General features: G+C 34.8%; 3 non-coding genes across 3 annotated transcripts; all 3 read left to right on the top strand.

Annotated features, from left to right (window-relative positions):
• The first annotated feature begins 8,390 nt into the window (after window positions 1-8,390).
• On the top strand, window positions 8,391-8,525 carry LOC122795142. The gene has a single exon (XR_006363752.1). It is a non-coding gene; the product is annotated as a U4 spliceosomal RNA (small nuclear RNA).
• A 3,179-nt stretch (window positions 8,526-11,704) lies between these two features.
• On the top strand, window positions 11,705-11,839 carry LOC122795160. Its single transcript, XR_006363767.1, has one exon. It is a non-coding gene; the product is annotated as a U4 spliceosomal RNA (small nuclear RNA).
• Window positions 11,840-15,008: 3,169 nt separating this feature from the next.
• On the top strand, window positions 15,009-15,144 carry LOC122795165. The gene has a single exon (XR_006363772.1). It is a non-coding gene; the product is annotated as a U4 spliceosomal RNA (small nuclear RNA).
• The last annotated feature ends 949 nt before the right edge of the window (window positions 15,145-16,093 follow it).

The following is a 16,093-nucleotide window of genomic DNA, read 5'->3' on the forward strand; positions in this document are numbered from 1 at the left end:
CCTGACAACCCTCTACGGTACACATTACACATGGTTAATGTGTGTGGTACTGAGATGTGGACGCACTTATATGCACTCCCCACTCTAGGGATATCAGTTCATACGTCATGCATTTCATGGACACATGTGCCATCACCCTTGCACCTGATTCTAGTGCATATACAGCTGATTCGTATTTGTGGCTGTCACGTCTTTTGCATCAATCACAGCAGGTACTGCGAATGTATACATTTTTGGAGTCCTACAATGGACACCAATATGCATGTTTAAAGTGTAGAACTTGCTGGACTGTCACTTTCTGGCCAATGATTTTGACTGCTGCTGTATATTCCCTATTCATGGATGTCTGTTTGTCTACCCATATTAGCTATTACTTGGCATATTTATATCCATGTGTCATATATACGGGACATAGGTCTGTTGTGTGTACATATATACATGTAAACTCCTCGTTTCATACCTTGCTTTGTTAATGTCTGTGGATTACCTGTGTACACACATCTATAACCATACCATACCTTTCCACTGCACAGATACTGGCAGAGTGTACGGATGGTTTTGACCCTTTATCTTAGGTGTGTTTTACATTAACCTGTGTCTATCTGGCAATTTGCTGGCATTTCATTTGAGACTTACGGTGGCACCTTCTGACAAGTAGTTCAGGTTACGAATGCATACCCTTCGTCAATCCCTGCTACTAACACACCCGTTATTCTATCCACTTTCTATGTTTGTTTTAGCACATATCTTGTGTTTCTCACTATTTGTACCAGTACTTTTCATGGCATTGTCTGGTTCCATACTTTCAGAGGCTGACAGTTTTGAGACATGTATAACTAACATGGGGGAAACAGCATTAATTTACTCTGCTGTGAGCGGATCACACACGCACAGGCGCACTTGCATTTCCTTATTGTGGGTTACGCGCAGGCGCACATGCATATCCATATTCTGGGTTACATATGTTTACTGAGTCTTAGTGCTTACATGGCCTGTATTAGTTGTGACAGTACCAGTAACATATCTCTGATCCGGTTAACGGACGTATGAGAAACACACTTTCACCTTTACATATCTAACTGTCTTTACGGCACAGACGCATTAATTACACGTTCACATTTATATGTTCTATACTCGTAATTCAAACGGGACTGCATTCATGTTGGCCAGTTGCTGTGACCACTACACGTTTGGTGTTCTGTCTCATTTATATGCATACCCATGGTACATAGCTACATTAACATATTCCCCCCCCTGCACTCACTTACATCACAGGCATCCATTCTCCTGCTGGGAAAAGTGTGGTACCACATGTTACACATTCCCTATTCCCTAATGCTCTGGACCCAGGCTGCATATGGCGTAACCATAGGGATATTCAGAACACAAAGGCTTATAGTCCCGACACATACAGGTCTTTAATTGTCAGGGTGTTCCTGTGGTGCTCTGGGTTTGGTCTTGTCCACCTAGTGTACAGAACTGCCCTGACCATGTACGAATATCAGACGAGGCACATGGCCATGGTTTGTCCATGTTTATTATACCATGACCCCCCATTATTATTCCAAACCGTGCATGCTGATTGGCCAGCGTGCCCGTTGTAAATCGAGTTATACTAATGGAAAAAGGTCCGGTCGCCCGGACTTTTTTCCATTAGTATAACTCGGTTTTTAAAACCTGTCTCACTATGTTAGATGGGTTTAACATAGCGAGACAGCTTTAAAATAAGCAACGGAGATCTCCGTTGCTTATTTTAAAGCTGTCTCACTATGCTAAACACATTTAACATAGCGAGACAGGTTTTAAAAGAAAGCAACGGAGAAAGCAAGATCTCCGTTGCTTTTTTTAGTGTTTCGCTATGTTAAATGGGTTTAACATAGCGAGACAGTTTTAAAATAAGCAACAGACATCTCCGTTGCTTATTTTAAAGCTGTCTTGCTATGTTAAACCCATTTAACATAGCAAAACACTAAAACAAAGCAACGGAGATCTTGCTTTCTTCGTTGCTTTTGCCCACAGCTCTGATGAACTGCGCAGGCGCGCTGTACATCAGAACTGCCGCGGATGCCAGACATCTGCGGAAGGGCAGCAAACAGGCATTATACTATTAAATTGATAGTTCCTTTTCTTAAATAATGTCATGGTATAATAGCAATAACCCACTTCTGGGTGTGGGTAATGCTGTATTTACCCACGGTTGGCTTTGTTTGGTCCCTCGGGCTTCATCCTCGGGACCAAACCACACCAACCGTGGGTAAATCCAGCATTACCCACACCCAGGCGTGGGTTATTGCTATAATATCCAATCTGTGTTTGCAGACACGGATGTTTGGACAACTGACAATAGCTTATGCTGTTGGCATACAATGATGTGGGTGGTGCTGGTTATCATACATATTCCATGTTGTGCGTTGTTCCCATTCACATTTGACTATTCCCTGTAATCATTCATACGTGGATATTTATGTAGCACATGACTGAACTATGTATTACCTGCAAGTATGCTGTGTTACAGTGAACATATGTGACGGTTGGTTACAGTATATATGTGTATGTGCCTCTGTAATACTGGGGACTACCACACATCCTTCACAGCATTTCATGCGTATGTACATACTATTATTCGGTGACCTGTAGATGGTTGTGAGAGCACTGATTACATGTGTCCCTATTTGTGCATGCATCGTGTTAGTCTTTGTCCAGCTTTTGTTGCTGTCATAGGTTGGACGGTGGTGTTGGTGTGTGATTGGGTTGTATTTATACTGATGATACTTCAGTGGGGGGTAGGGTTAGCACTTGTTCCTCTTTGCGGGGGAGGCCCCATTTTGGACATTTGTGTCCTGCGTCAACACTTGACACGTGCCATATGTCCTGTGATATTAACACAGTAGTATATTTCTTACCTTCGTTACTACTTGCATGTTATAGGCATTTTGTATCTGGTACACATGACTATTATATTGGATAGCTTAAGCTATTCACATGCTATGCAATAACCTTTCATTCTGGCATATACATGTTATTCTATCCTTTGCATTGGCCGTGGGTGTTTTACCATGCAAATCCACACATATCTACAAGTGATGTCCCACCTTGACAATCTGTACATGTGGCAACCCTGCTGGGGTGACCTGCATGGTGGACAGCTGTTCCACCCTGTGTATTATGTTTTGCATGTCTGCATAGCTACTCATCAGTACCATGGCTACACATAATGCTTTGTCCAGATGTGTACAGTTATGGACACCGTGGCGTGTGAAAACCTATGGGGTTTCGACAGGTCAGTAACCACACGCGGGATGTACACATTCTGCCGACACATTCACATGCAGCCATTTGGATTTCAGTACCTGGGATGGGATGTTGACATATGTGGGGTACATATTTGCAAGCCTGTCACTGCCTAGGACAATACTTCCTACTACATATGGGGTATACCAGCTCTGTGGAGGTGTACACAGCTGCTAGCTGGATTAGGTGGACATTCGGACATGGGTGCGGGTTACGTGCTATAAAGGGGTTGTTGTGTATTACATTTGCATGCATGGGTTCTGCTTCTGGATATTCCGATTTGGCATATGCCATCCTATGTGTATGTGATGGTTACGTTGCTGTGTATAGCACATTTTACTATACATATGTTTGTGTGTGTTTGGGATGCAATTTGGGATGTCTAGTTTCTTTATGGTTGTTATATGGCCACAACTGCCCAGCTGTGTACTATCATTACCACTGTGGGACTGCTGGTGACCATGCCCATGGGGCTAGTCGTGTGTATTTGCAGCGCGCTGACATGATGCAGTACACCTCCACTGGGTATGACTTCTGACAGTGCACTACGTAACGGACACAGTATTATAAGTATCATTTGTTCCATGAACGGGAACATTTTGTATTTCGTGCATTTATGTTTGGTTCTCCATTTTGTGTGGACGGGTAATGTGTAGCATACTTTGCATACGTTTCATTATCCACAGACAGTGATAGGTGCGGTTACTATTGCAGGCAGGCTGTAAGATTCAGCACTTTAGGTTGCTCATCGACAGCCGACTTGGCCACGCCTCCGAACGCAACCTAGTTAGGCTCCCTGGACTCGCGCACGTGCCCTATGCACGTGGTTGTGGTTGCAGCACACACTCATTACTATGCATGTGGCACTGCTATGCCATTTATACACTGCACGGCCAGCGCAAGCCTTACACCGGCCTGGCGCCGAGCTTCATGAATCCGGGGGAATATTTCTGCATTTTTTAGTGTGTGATGAAAAAAAGCTGCCTGCAATAGATGCAGTTCTGAAAACTGCACCGAATGAAATCAGAATGATGTTTAAAACAGAATTTATCATTGTCTCCTATGCATCTTTTGTTGTACAATAATTTTCAGAACCAATGTTTCTGAGTAAGCGTAGCTTTCAGAAAACTCATAGTCCCTGAAAAGATATATTGCTTGGAATTTGTCGGGTTGCTGTCTGTTGACTGAGGTAATATCCTGTTGGTGTTACAAAGTAAATATGTATTGAAAACCTGTGAGAATTCACAAATGACATCACTGTGAGGTTGCTGCATTAGAGAGAGACATGCAGAAGAAAGGAGGCATAGCAAAATAGAATTGATATTTTGTAGTCCAAAGAAAAATATCAATTACATTTCATTAGGTATACTGTAACTCACAAAAACATGATAGATATAGGTTTGCTGAGAGATTACTCATGGCCCTTAAACGTGATTACTGATGGAGTACAAATGATATGGATCAGTTTTAGGAGTAATTAAGCAGGTACTGTCCAAGTTTAAAGATCGAGATATTTTTAATTCAAAAGTCGTCTAATTAATTCACCTAAATGGTAAGTAGCTCAAAGCCCATTGTTGGCAACTTTGAGACAAAGTTGAATCCTTGCTTCAGACTTTATGGAAAAAGGCAAAAAAGCTTTTACACTAGCTATAGTATAGATGTGCTCATAGAATTATTCATAATATTCCATTATTTCTGAATATCTTATAACATTGATTCAGTCATTATAAGACTTCAGAATTTGGTATTTTTTACATATTTTTTATGACAGCATGTTGTGCTTTTTAGAAGTTGATACTTCAATTTTTGAAAACAGATGATTGAAATACACTTATTTTTTATGACATATTGTTCATTTCTCATTTTGGTTTATGTAAATATTGGTGTAAAAAGTTGTTTTTTTTGTTATTTTATTTATGCAGAAATAAAGATATAACAGATAAATTTCCATGTTTTAATAATGTTGGCAAGGTGAAGTCGTTAAAGTACTTCATGGAGATTTTATTCTTCATTGCAATATCATTTTTTTAAAGTTGGGTAGGATTTTTCAAGAGACCCATTTCATTACATACCTTCTGAAAGTATATTTCAGTAAGCAGTAGAAATGACAGTCTTAATTTATCAAAATACTTTGTAAATGGATGTAGACCTCTGTATCCATCAAGATGTTGTTGTAGCACGATATCCATATTTTAATGATTGTCTATTTAAAATGTAGACTGTGGGGTATTGTTCAGCCAGCGTTTTGATGGGAAACAGGATGAAACAGAACCCATCAATTTATTCAGCAAACAGAGTTCTATTTCTTTGCTTTGTCCAAGTTTGATTTAATTTAAAATAGTTGTATAAATCTTGGCCTCTGGGCTTCTATGATTGAAGGGACGTTTACTTGCTTAAATCACCTCAGGATGGTTGATTGATATTTGTGCAAAGTGATGAAGCAGGCTTAAACATTGTTTAAAAGTGTAGGCACCACAGCATGTGTTTGAAAATGTTACATTTTTAAATTCCCAGAGGGTTTGAAATTCTTTTTTCAATGGATTCTTTCTAAGCAAAAAAAACTGCTTTGCTCATTTTGTATATTTAAACATAGCATTAGTTAATTAGCTTAGAAAAGTAGTCTTCGTAGCTCCAGTTGTGAAAGGCTTGTCTTTATGAAGCAATGGATGGAAGATGTTAATGGAATCACAGCAGAGAGTCAGATCCCATGAGATATCCGAAAGGTTGATAGAATAAAATATGCCATGACTCATGAATCTACACACTTTTAAGGAATATGAGATGATAGAATAGTGTAGTTGCACAAAAGGGAAAGAGGCAGTAAAACTGTCTGCCTCAACTACATTTGCAGATTTGCATTTTAGTGTTTTTTGCAAGTTGAAATGAATAACATATTTCTGATATCGCTCAAAATGACTGAGGAACACAATGTTATTTACTCAGTTGTGTCTGCATTGTTACACAAAGTTTCATTTTGAGATTTTATCTCTACATGCACCTGAAATGAGATGTATAATGAGCTTACATCCAGCAAACCACATTTTTGAAATGAACAATACCATTGTGGCAAATATTTAAAATTTCCACCATTCTGAAAATTAAAGCTTAAAATTAAGTTCAAATTATTTCTACAAATATTGCAAGAAACTGTGGAACGCTTTGTACAACATTTAAAATATGGTAAAAATAAAATTAAAGTTTTGTTACTGAAATTGAAAACCTTGAGAAAAGATTCTTTAGCAATATGAATGTAAACTGAGTAGAGTGAATAATTCACCCTCACATTTGAAAATATTACGGTACATTGTTTTTGTTTTAAAAAAATATCCTGCATTTCACTTTGGTAGTTTAAGCTGTAATTACCCCATTGCAAAAAGCAAAAGAAGGAATATCAAAAATTAGAGTTATTTCTCACTTTATTCTTTGTCAGCCTTTCCTAATTTTCAGGGATCAAGACAATATTTCTGCATTTTTTAGTGTGTGATGAAAAAAAGCTGCCTACAATAGATGCAGTTCTGAAAACTGCACCGAATGAAATCAGAATGATCTTTAAAACAGAATTTATCATTGTCTCCTATGCACCTTTTGTTGTACAATAATTTTCAGAACCCATGTTTCTGAATAAGCATAGCTTTCAGGAAACTCATAGTCCCTGAAAAGATATATTGCTTTGAATTTGTCAGGTTGCATTCTGTTGACTGAGGTAATATCCTGTTTGTGTTACAAAGTAAATAGGTATTGAAAACCTATGAGAATTCACAAATGACATCACTGTGAGGTTGCTGCATTAGAGAGAGACGTGCAGAGGAAACGAGGCATAGCAAAATATAATTGATATTTTGTAGCCCAAAGGAAAATATCAATTAAATTTCATTAGGTATACTGTAACTCACAAAAACATGATAGATATAGGTTTGCTGAGAGATGACTCATGGCCCTTAAACATGATTACTGATGGAGTACAAATGGTATGGATCAGTTTTAGGAGTAATTAAGCAGGTACTGTCCAAGTTTACAGATCGAGATATTTTTAATTTAAAAATCGTCTAATTAATTTCCCTAAATGGTAAGTAGCTCAAAGCCCATTGTTGTCAAAGTTGAGACAAAGTTGAATCCTTGCTTCAGACTTTATGGAAAAAGGCAAAAAAGCTTTTGCACTAGCTATAGTATAGATGTGCTCATAGAATTATTCATAACATTCCATGATTTCTGAATATCTTATAACATAGATTCAGTAATTATAAGACTTCCAAGGATGGAAGCTATAATATATTTGTAGTAGTGCAAATTAGACAGGGAAAAAAATCAACTTTCCACAGATCTGATGCAGAATTTTGAGTTAGAGTTGACTGTGAATAGTCAGATAACTAAGACAGTAGAAGCATTGCATAATAGCAGTGATGATCTGCTTAATTAACATACAAAGTAAAAAAAGATACTATCAGAAGAGCATCTTCTAAAAAGTATCTTCTTATGCTTTAAAAAAATCTTATTTGTAAAGTTAATGTTAAGCTATTGTGCAGTAGCTAAAGCATTTTGTGAGAGTGTCTATGAACTTTCCACAAATCTGATGCAGACTTTTGAGTTAAATAGTAAAATAAGAGTTGACTATGAATAATCAGATAACTAAGACAGTAAAAGCATTGCATAATAGCACTGATGATCTACTTAATTAACATAGAAAGTAAAAAAGATACTATCAGAAGAGCATCTTCTAAAAAGTCTGTTCTTGTGCTTTAAAAAAATCTTATTTGTAGCTAAAGTTTTTTGTGAGAGTGTCTATGAATTCTCCTAAGAATTATGAATTAAAGATTTTTGGTACCTTTTCTGTGTTATGAGATATTTTGGAAACATGGCTAAAATATAGAAATGCAGTGTTATGTAATGTGAAAAACCTATTGTGTCATTCTTATCTTTTAGAACAATATGCCAATTTAATAAAATGAGTGTTAAAATTTACAAAGGAAAAAGTGTGACAAACCTTGTTGAAAAGACTTGACATTATTTGCATATTAGATCCCAGAATGCATCAGGAAAGTCTCCACAAGCTGTCAAAATCTTTGCCATATAGGAAAGGACGAGCCCCAGTTAGCTTTTTTAGCTTTGCGCAGTGGTAATATCATAGCCAATGAAGGTTTACTGAGCTGTGATTATTGCTATTTGAAAACTTTACCCAATACCCCGTTAAGTCTGTTTTATGACAGACTTGCAATTTTTTACCTTCTCTGAAGAGACTTTGTATATTGTAAAAATTAGGCTTCGGTGACAAATATGGTGTTTTTACATACTTTTTTATGACAGCATGTTGTGCTTTTTAGAAGTTGATTCTTCAATTTTTGAGAACAGATGACTGAAGTATACTTATTTTTATGACATATTGTTCATTTCTCATTTTGGTTTTTGTAAATATTGGTGTAAAACGTTGTTTTTTGTTATTTTATTTATGCGGTAATAAAGATATAACAGATACATTTCCATGTTTTAATAATGTTGGCAAGGTGAAGTCGTTAAAGTACTTCATGGAGATTTTCTTCTTCATTGCAATATCATTTTTTTAAAGTAGGGTAGGATTTTTCAAGAGACCCATTTCATTACATACCTTCTGAAAGTATATTTCAGTAAGCAGTAGAAATGACAGTCTTAATTTATCAAAATACTTTGTAAATGGATGTAGACCTCTGGATCCATCAACATGTTGTTGTAGCACGATATCCATATTTTAATGATTGTCTATTTAAAATGTAGACTGTGGGGTATTGTTCAGCCAGAGTTTTGATGGAAAACAGGATGAAACAGAGCCTACCACTTTATTCAGCAAACTGAGTTCTATTTCTTTGCTTTGTCCAAGTTTGATTTAATTTAAAATAGTTGTATAAATCTTGGCCTCTTTGCTTCTGTGATTGAAGGGACGTTTACTTACTTAAGACACCTCAGAATAGTTGACTGATATTTGTGCAAAGTGATGAAGCAGGCTTAAACATTGTTTAAAAGTGTAGGCACCACAGCATGTGTTTGAAAATGTTACATTTTTAAATTCCCAGAGGGTTTGAAATACTTTTTTCAATGGATTCTTTCTAAGCAAAAAAAAAAACTGCTTTGCACATTATGTATATTTAAAGATTACATTAGTTAATTAGCTTAGAAAAGTAGTCTTTGTAGCTCCAATTGTGAAAGGCTTGTCTTTATGAAGCAATGGATGGAAGATGTTAATGGAATCACAGCAGAGAGTCAGATCCCATGAGATATCAGAAAGGTGGATAGAATAAAATATGCCGTGACTCGTGAATCTACACATTTTTAAATAGTATGAGATGATAGAATAAGATAGTTGCACAAAAGGGAAAGAGGCAGTAAAACTGTCTGCCTCAACTGCATTTGAAGATTTGCATTTTAGTGTTTCTTGCCATTTGAAATGAATAACATATTTCTGATATCGCTCAAAATGACTGAGGAACACAATGTTATTTACTCAGTTGTGTCTGCATCGTTACACAAGGTTTCATTTTGACATTATATCTCTATGTGCACCTCAAATGAGATGTATAATGAGCTTGCATCCGGCAAACCGCATTTTTGAAATGAACAATACCCTTGTGGCAAATATTTAAAACTTCCATCATTCTGAAAATTAAAGCTTAAAATTAAGTTCAAATTATTTCTGGAAATATTGCAAGAAACTGTGCAATGCTTTGTACAACATTTAAAATGTGGTAAAAAATAAAATTAAAGTTTTGTTACTGAAGTTGAAAACCTTGAGAAAAGATTCTTTTGCAATATGAATGTGAACTGAGTAGAGTGAAGAATTCACCCTCACATTTGAAAATATTAATGTACATTGTTTTTGTTTTAAAAAACAATATCCTGCATTTCACTTTGGTGGTTTAAGCTGTAATTACCCCTTTGCAAAAAGCAAAAGAAGGGATATCAAAAATTAGCGTTATTTCTCACTTTATTCTTTGTCAGCCTTTCCTAATTTTCAGGGAAAAAGACAATATTTCTGCATTTTTTAGTGTGTGATGAAAAAAAGCTGCCTACAATAGATGCAGTTCTGAAAACTGCACCGAATGAAATCAGAATGATCTTTAAAACAGAATTTATCATTGTCTCCTTTGCACCTTTTGTTGTACAATAATTTACAGAACCCATGTTTCTGAGTAAGCGTAGCTTTCAGGAAACTCATAGTCCCTGAAAAGATATATTGCTTGGAATTTGTCGGGTTGCTGTCTGTTGACTGAGGTAATAAACTGTTGGTGTTACAAAGTAAATCGGTATTGAAAACCTATGAGAATTCACTAATGACATCACTGTGAGGTTGCTGCATTAGAGAGATATGTGCAGAAGAAAGGAGGCATAGCAAAATAGAATTGATATTTTATAGCCCAAAGAAAAATATCAATTAAATTTCATTAGGTGTACTGTAACTCACAAAAATATGATAGATATAGGTTTGCTGAGAGATTACTCATGGCCCTTAAACGTGATTACTGATGGAGTACAAATGATATGGATCAGTTTTAGGAGTAATTAAGCAGGTACTGTCCAAGTTTACAGATCGAGATATTTTAAATTCAAAAGTCATCTAATTAATTTCCCTAAATGGTAAGTAGCTCAAAGCCCATTGTCGGCAAAGTTGAGACAAAGTTGAATCCTTGCTTCAGACTTTATGGAAAAAGGCAAAAAAGCTTTTGCACTAGCTATAGTATAGATTTGCTCATAGAATTATTCATATCATTGCATGATTTCTGAATATCTTATAACATAGATTCAGTCATTATAAGACTTCCAAGGATGGAAGCTATAATATATTTGTAGTAGTGCAAATTAGACAGGGAAAAAATCAACTTTCCACAGATCTGATGCAGACTTTTGAGTTAGATAGTAAAATAAGAGTTGACTATGAATAATCAGATAACTAAGACAGTAGAAGCATTGCATAATAGCAGTGATGATCTGCTTAATTAACATACAAAGTAAAAAAGATACTATCAGAAGAGCATCTTCTAAAAAGTCTGTTCTTGTGCTTTAAAAAAATCTTATTTGTAAAGTTAATTTTAAGCTATTGTGCAGTAGCTAAATTTTTTTTGTTAGAGTGTCTATGAATTTTCCTAAGCATTATGAATTAAAGATTTTCTGTACCTTTTCTGTGTTATGAGATATTTTGGAAACATGGCTAAAATATAGAAATGCAGTGTTATGTAATGTGAAAAACCTATTGTGTCATTCTTATCTTTTAGAACAATATGCCAGTTTAGTAAAATGAGTGTTAAAATTTACAAAGGAAAAAGCATGGCAAACCTTGTTGAAAAGACTTGACATTATTTGCATATTCCATCCCATAATGCATCAGGAAAGTCTCCACAAGCTGTCAAAATCTTTGCCATATAGGAAAGGACGAGCCCCAGTTAGCTTTTTTAGCTTTGTGAAGTGGTAATGTCATAGGCAATGAAGGTTTACTGAGGTGTGATTATTGCTATTTGAAAATGTTACCCAATACCCCGTTAAGTCTGTTTTATGACATACTTGCAATTTTTTACCTTCTCTGAATAGACTTTGTATGTTGTAAAAATTAGGCTTCGGAGACAAATATGGTGTTTTTACATGCTTTTATATGACAGCATGTTGTGCTTTTTAGAAGATGATTCTTCAATTTTTGAGAACAGATGACTGAAGTACACTTATTTTTTATGACATATTGTTCATTTCTCATTTTGGTTTATGTAAATATTGCTGTAAAAAGTTGTTTTTTGTTATTTTATTTATGCGGTAATAAAGATATAACAGATCAATTTCCATGTTTTAATAATGTTGGCAAGGTGAAGTCATTAAAGTACTTCATGGAGATTTTCTTCTTCATTGCAATATCATTTTTTAAAGTAGGGTAGGATTTTTCAAGAGACCCATTTCATTACATACCTTTTGAAAGTATATTTCAGTTAGCAGTAGAAATGATAGTCTTAATTTATCAAAATACTTTGTAAATGGATGTAGACCTCTGGATCCATCAACATGTTGTTGTAGCACGATATCCATATTTTAATGATTGTCTATTTAAAATGTAGACTGTGGGGTATTGTTCAGCCAGCATTTTGATGAAAACAGGATGAGATAGAACCTACCAATTTACTCGGCAAACAGAAGTCTATTTCTTTGCATTGTCCAAGTTTGATTTAATTTAAAATAGTATAAATCTTGGCCTCTGTGCTTCTGTGATTGAAGGGACGTTTACTTACTTAAGTCACCTCAGGATGGTTGATTGATATTTGGGCAAAATGATGGAGCAGGCTTAAATATTGTGTAAAAGTGTAGGCACCACAGCATGTTTTTGAAAACGTTACATTTTTAAATTCCCAGAGGGTTTGAAATACTTTTTTCAATCAATTCTTTCTAAGCAAAAAAAAAACTGCTTTGCACAATATGTATATTTAAACATTACATTAGTTAATTAGCTTAGAAAAGTAGTCTTCGTAGCTCCAATTGTTAAAGGCTTGTCTTTATGAAGAGATGGATGGAAGATGTTAATGGAATCACAGCAGAGAGTCAGGTCCCATGAGATATCAGAAAGGTGGATAGAATAAAATATGCCGTGACTTGTGAATTTACACACTTTTAATGAGTATGAGATGATAGAAGAGTGTAGTTGCACAAAAGGAAAAGAAGAAGTAAAACTGTCTGCCTCAACTGCGTTTGCAGATTTGCATTTTAGTATTTCTTGCAAGTTGAAATGAATAACATATTTCTGATATCGCTCAAAATGACTGAGGAACACAATGTTATTTACTCAGTTGTGTCTGCATTGTTACATAAGGTTTCATTTTGATATTATATCTCTATGTGCATCTGAAATGAGATGTATAATGAGCTTACATCTGGCAAATCACATTTTTGAAATGAACAATACCATTGTGGCAAATATTTAAAACTTCCAACATTCTGAAAATTAAAGCTTAAAATTAAGTTTAAAATATTTCTGCAAATATTGCAAGAAACTGTGGAACACCTTGTACAACATTTAAAATATGGTAAAAAAATAAAATTAAAGTTTTGTTACTGAAATTGAAAACCTTGAGAAAAGTTTCTTTAGCAATATGAATGTGAATTGAGTAGAGTGAAGAATTCACCCTCACATTTGAAAATATTATGGTACATTGTTTTTGTTTTAAAAAACATATCCTGCATTTCACTTTGGTGGTTTAAGCTGTACTTACCCCTTTGCAAAAAGCAAAAAAAGGAATATCAAAAATTAGAGTTAGTTCTCACTTTATTCTTTGTCAGCCTTTCATAATTTTCAGGGAGAAAGACAATATATCTGCATTTTTTAGTGTGTGATGAAAAAAAGCTGACTACAATAGATGCAGTTCTGAAAACTGTACCGAATGAAATCAGAATGATCTTTAAAACAGAATTTATCATTGTCTTCTATGCACCTTTTGTTCTACAATAATTTACAGAACCCATGTTTCTGAGTAAGCATAGCTTTCAGGAAACTCATAGCCCTGAAAAGATATATTGCTTGGAATTTGTCGGGTTGCTGTCTGTGGACTGAGGTAATATCCTGTTGGTGTTATAAATTAAATAGGTATCGAAAACCTATGAGAATTCACAAATGACATTACTGTGAGGTTTCTGCATTAGAGAGACGTGCAGAAGAAAGGAGGCATAGCAAAATAGAATTGATATTTTGTAGCCCAAAGAAAAATATCAATTAAATTTCATTAGGTATACTGTAACTCACATAAATATGATAGATATAGGTTTGCTGAGAGATGACTCATGGCCCTTAAACATGATTACTGATGGAGTACAAATGGTATGGATCAGTTTTAGGAGTAATTAAGCAGGTACTGTCCAAGTTTACAGATCAAGATACTTTTAATTCAAAAGTCGTCTAATTAATTTCCCTAAATGGTAAGTAGCTCAAAGCCCATTGTTGGCAAAGTTGAGACAAAGTTGAATCCTTCCTTCAGACTTTATGGAAAAAGGCAAAAAAACTTTTGCACCAGCTATAGTATAGATGTGCTCTTAGAATTATTCATAACATTCCATGATTTCTGAATATCTTATAACATAGATTCAGTCATTATAAGACTTCCAAGGATGGAAGCTATAATATATTTGTAGTAGTGCAAATTAGAAAGGGAAAAAAATCAACTTTCCACAGATCTGATGCAGACTTTTGAGTTAGATAGTAAAATAAGAGTTGACTATGAATAATCAGATAACTAAGACAGTAGAAGCATTGCATAATAGCAGTGATGATCTGCTTAATTAACATACAAAGTAAAAAAGATAGTATCAGAAGAGCATCTTCTAAAATTCTCTTCTTGTGCTTTAAAAAAAAATTATTTTAAAATTAATGTTAAGATATTGTGCAGTAGTTAAAGTTTTTTGTGAGAGTGTCTATGAATTCTCCTTAGCATTATGAATTAAAGATTTTCTGTACCTTTTCTGTGTTATGAGATATTTTGGAAACATGGGTAAAATGTAGAAATGCAGTGTTATGTAATGTGAAAAACCTATTGTGTCATTCTTATCTTTTAGAACGATATGCCAGTTTAGTAAAATGAGTGTTAAAATTTACAAAGGAAAAAGCATGGCAAACCCTGTTTAAAAGACTTGACATTATTTGCATATTCAATCCCAGAATGCATCAGGAAAGTATCCGCAAGTTGTCAAAGTCTTTGCAATATAGGGAAGGATGAGCCCCAGTTAGCTTTTTTAGCTTTGCACAGTGGTAATATCATAATCAATGAAGGTTTACTGAGGTGTGATTATTGCTATTTAAAAACTTTACCCAATACCCCATTAAGTCTGTTTTATGATGCACTTGCCAATTTTTTACCGTGTATGAGGAGACTTTGTGTATTGTAAAAATTAGGCTTCGGAGACAAATTTGATATTTTTACATATTTTTTTATGACAGCATGTTGTGTTTTTTTAGAAGTTGATACTTCAATTTTTGAGATCAGATGATTGAAGTACACTTATTTTTTATGACATATTGTTCATTTCTCATTTTGGTTTATGTAAATATTGCTGTAAAAAGTTGTTTTTTGTTATTTTATTTATGCGGTAATAAAGATATAACAGATAAATTTCCATGTTTTAATAATGTTGGCAAGGTGAAGTCATTAAAGTACTTCATGGAGATTTTCTTCTTCATTGCAATATCATTTTTTTAAAGTAGGGTAGGATTTTTCAAGAGACCCATTTCATTACATAACTTCTGAAAGTATATTTCAGTAAGCAGTAGAAATGACAGTCTTAATTTATCAAAATACTTTGTAAATGAATGTAGACCTCTGGATCCATCAACATGTTGTTGTAGAATGATATCCATACTTTAATGATTGTCTATTTAAAATGTAGACTGTGGGGTATTGTTCAGCCAGAGTTTTGATGGAAAACAGGATGACACAGAACCTATCAATTTATTCAGCAAACAGAGTTATATTTCTTTGCTTTGTCCAAGTTTGATTTAATTTAAAATAGTAGTATAAATCTTGGCCTCTGTGCTTCTGTGATTGAAGGGAAGTTTACTTACTTAAGTCACCTCAGGATGGTTGATTGATATTTGTGCAAAGTGATGGAGCAGGCTTAACATTGTGTAAAAGTGTAGGCACCACAGCATGTGTTTGAAAATGTTACATTTGTAAATTCCTAGAGGGTTTGAAATACTTTTTTCAATGGATTCTTTCTAAGCAAAAAAAGCCTGCTTTGCACATTATGTAAATTTAAACATTACATTAGTTAATTAACTTAGAAAAGTAGTCTTCCTAGCTCCAATTGTGAAAGGCTTGTCTTT

This window comes from Protopterus annectens, chromosome 2.part1 (assembly GCF_019279795.1).
Source record: "Protopterus annectens isolate FY-2018-M chromosome 2.part1, PAN1.0, whole genome shotgun sequence".
NCBI classification, from domain to species: Eukaryota; Metazoa; Chordata; order Ceratodontiformes; family Protopteridae; genus Protopterus; species Protopterus annectens.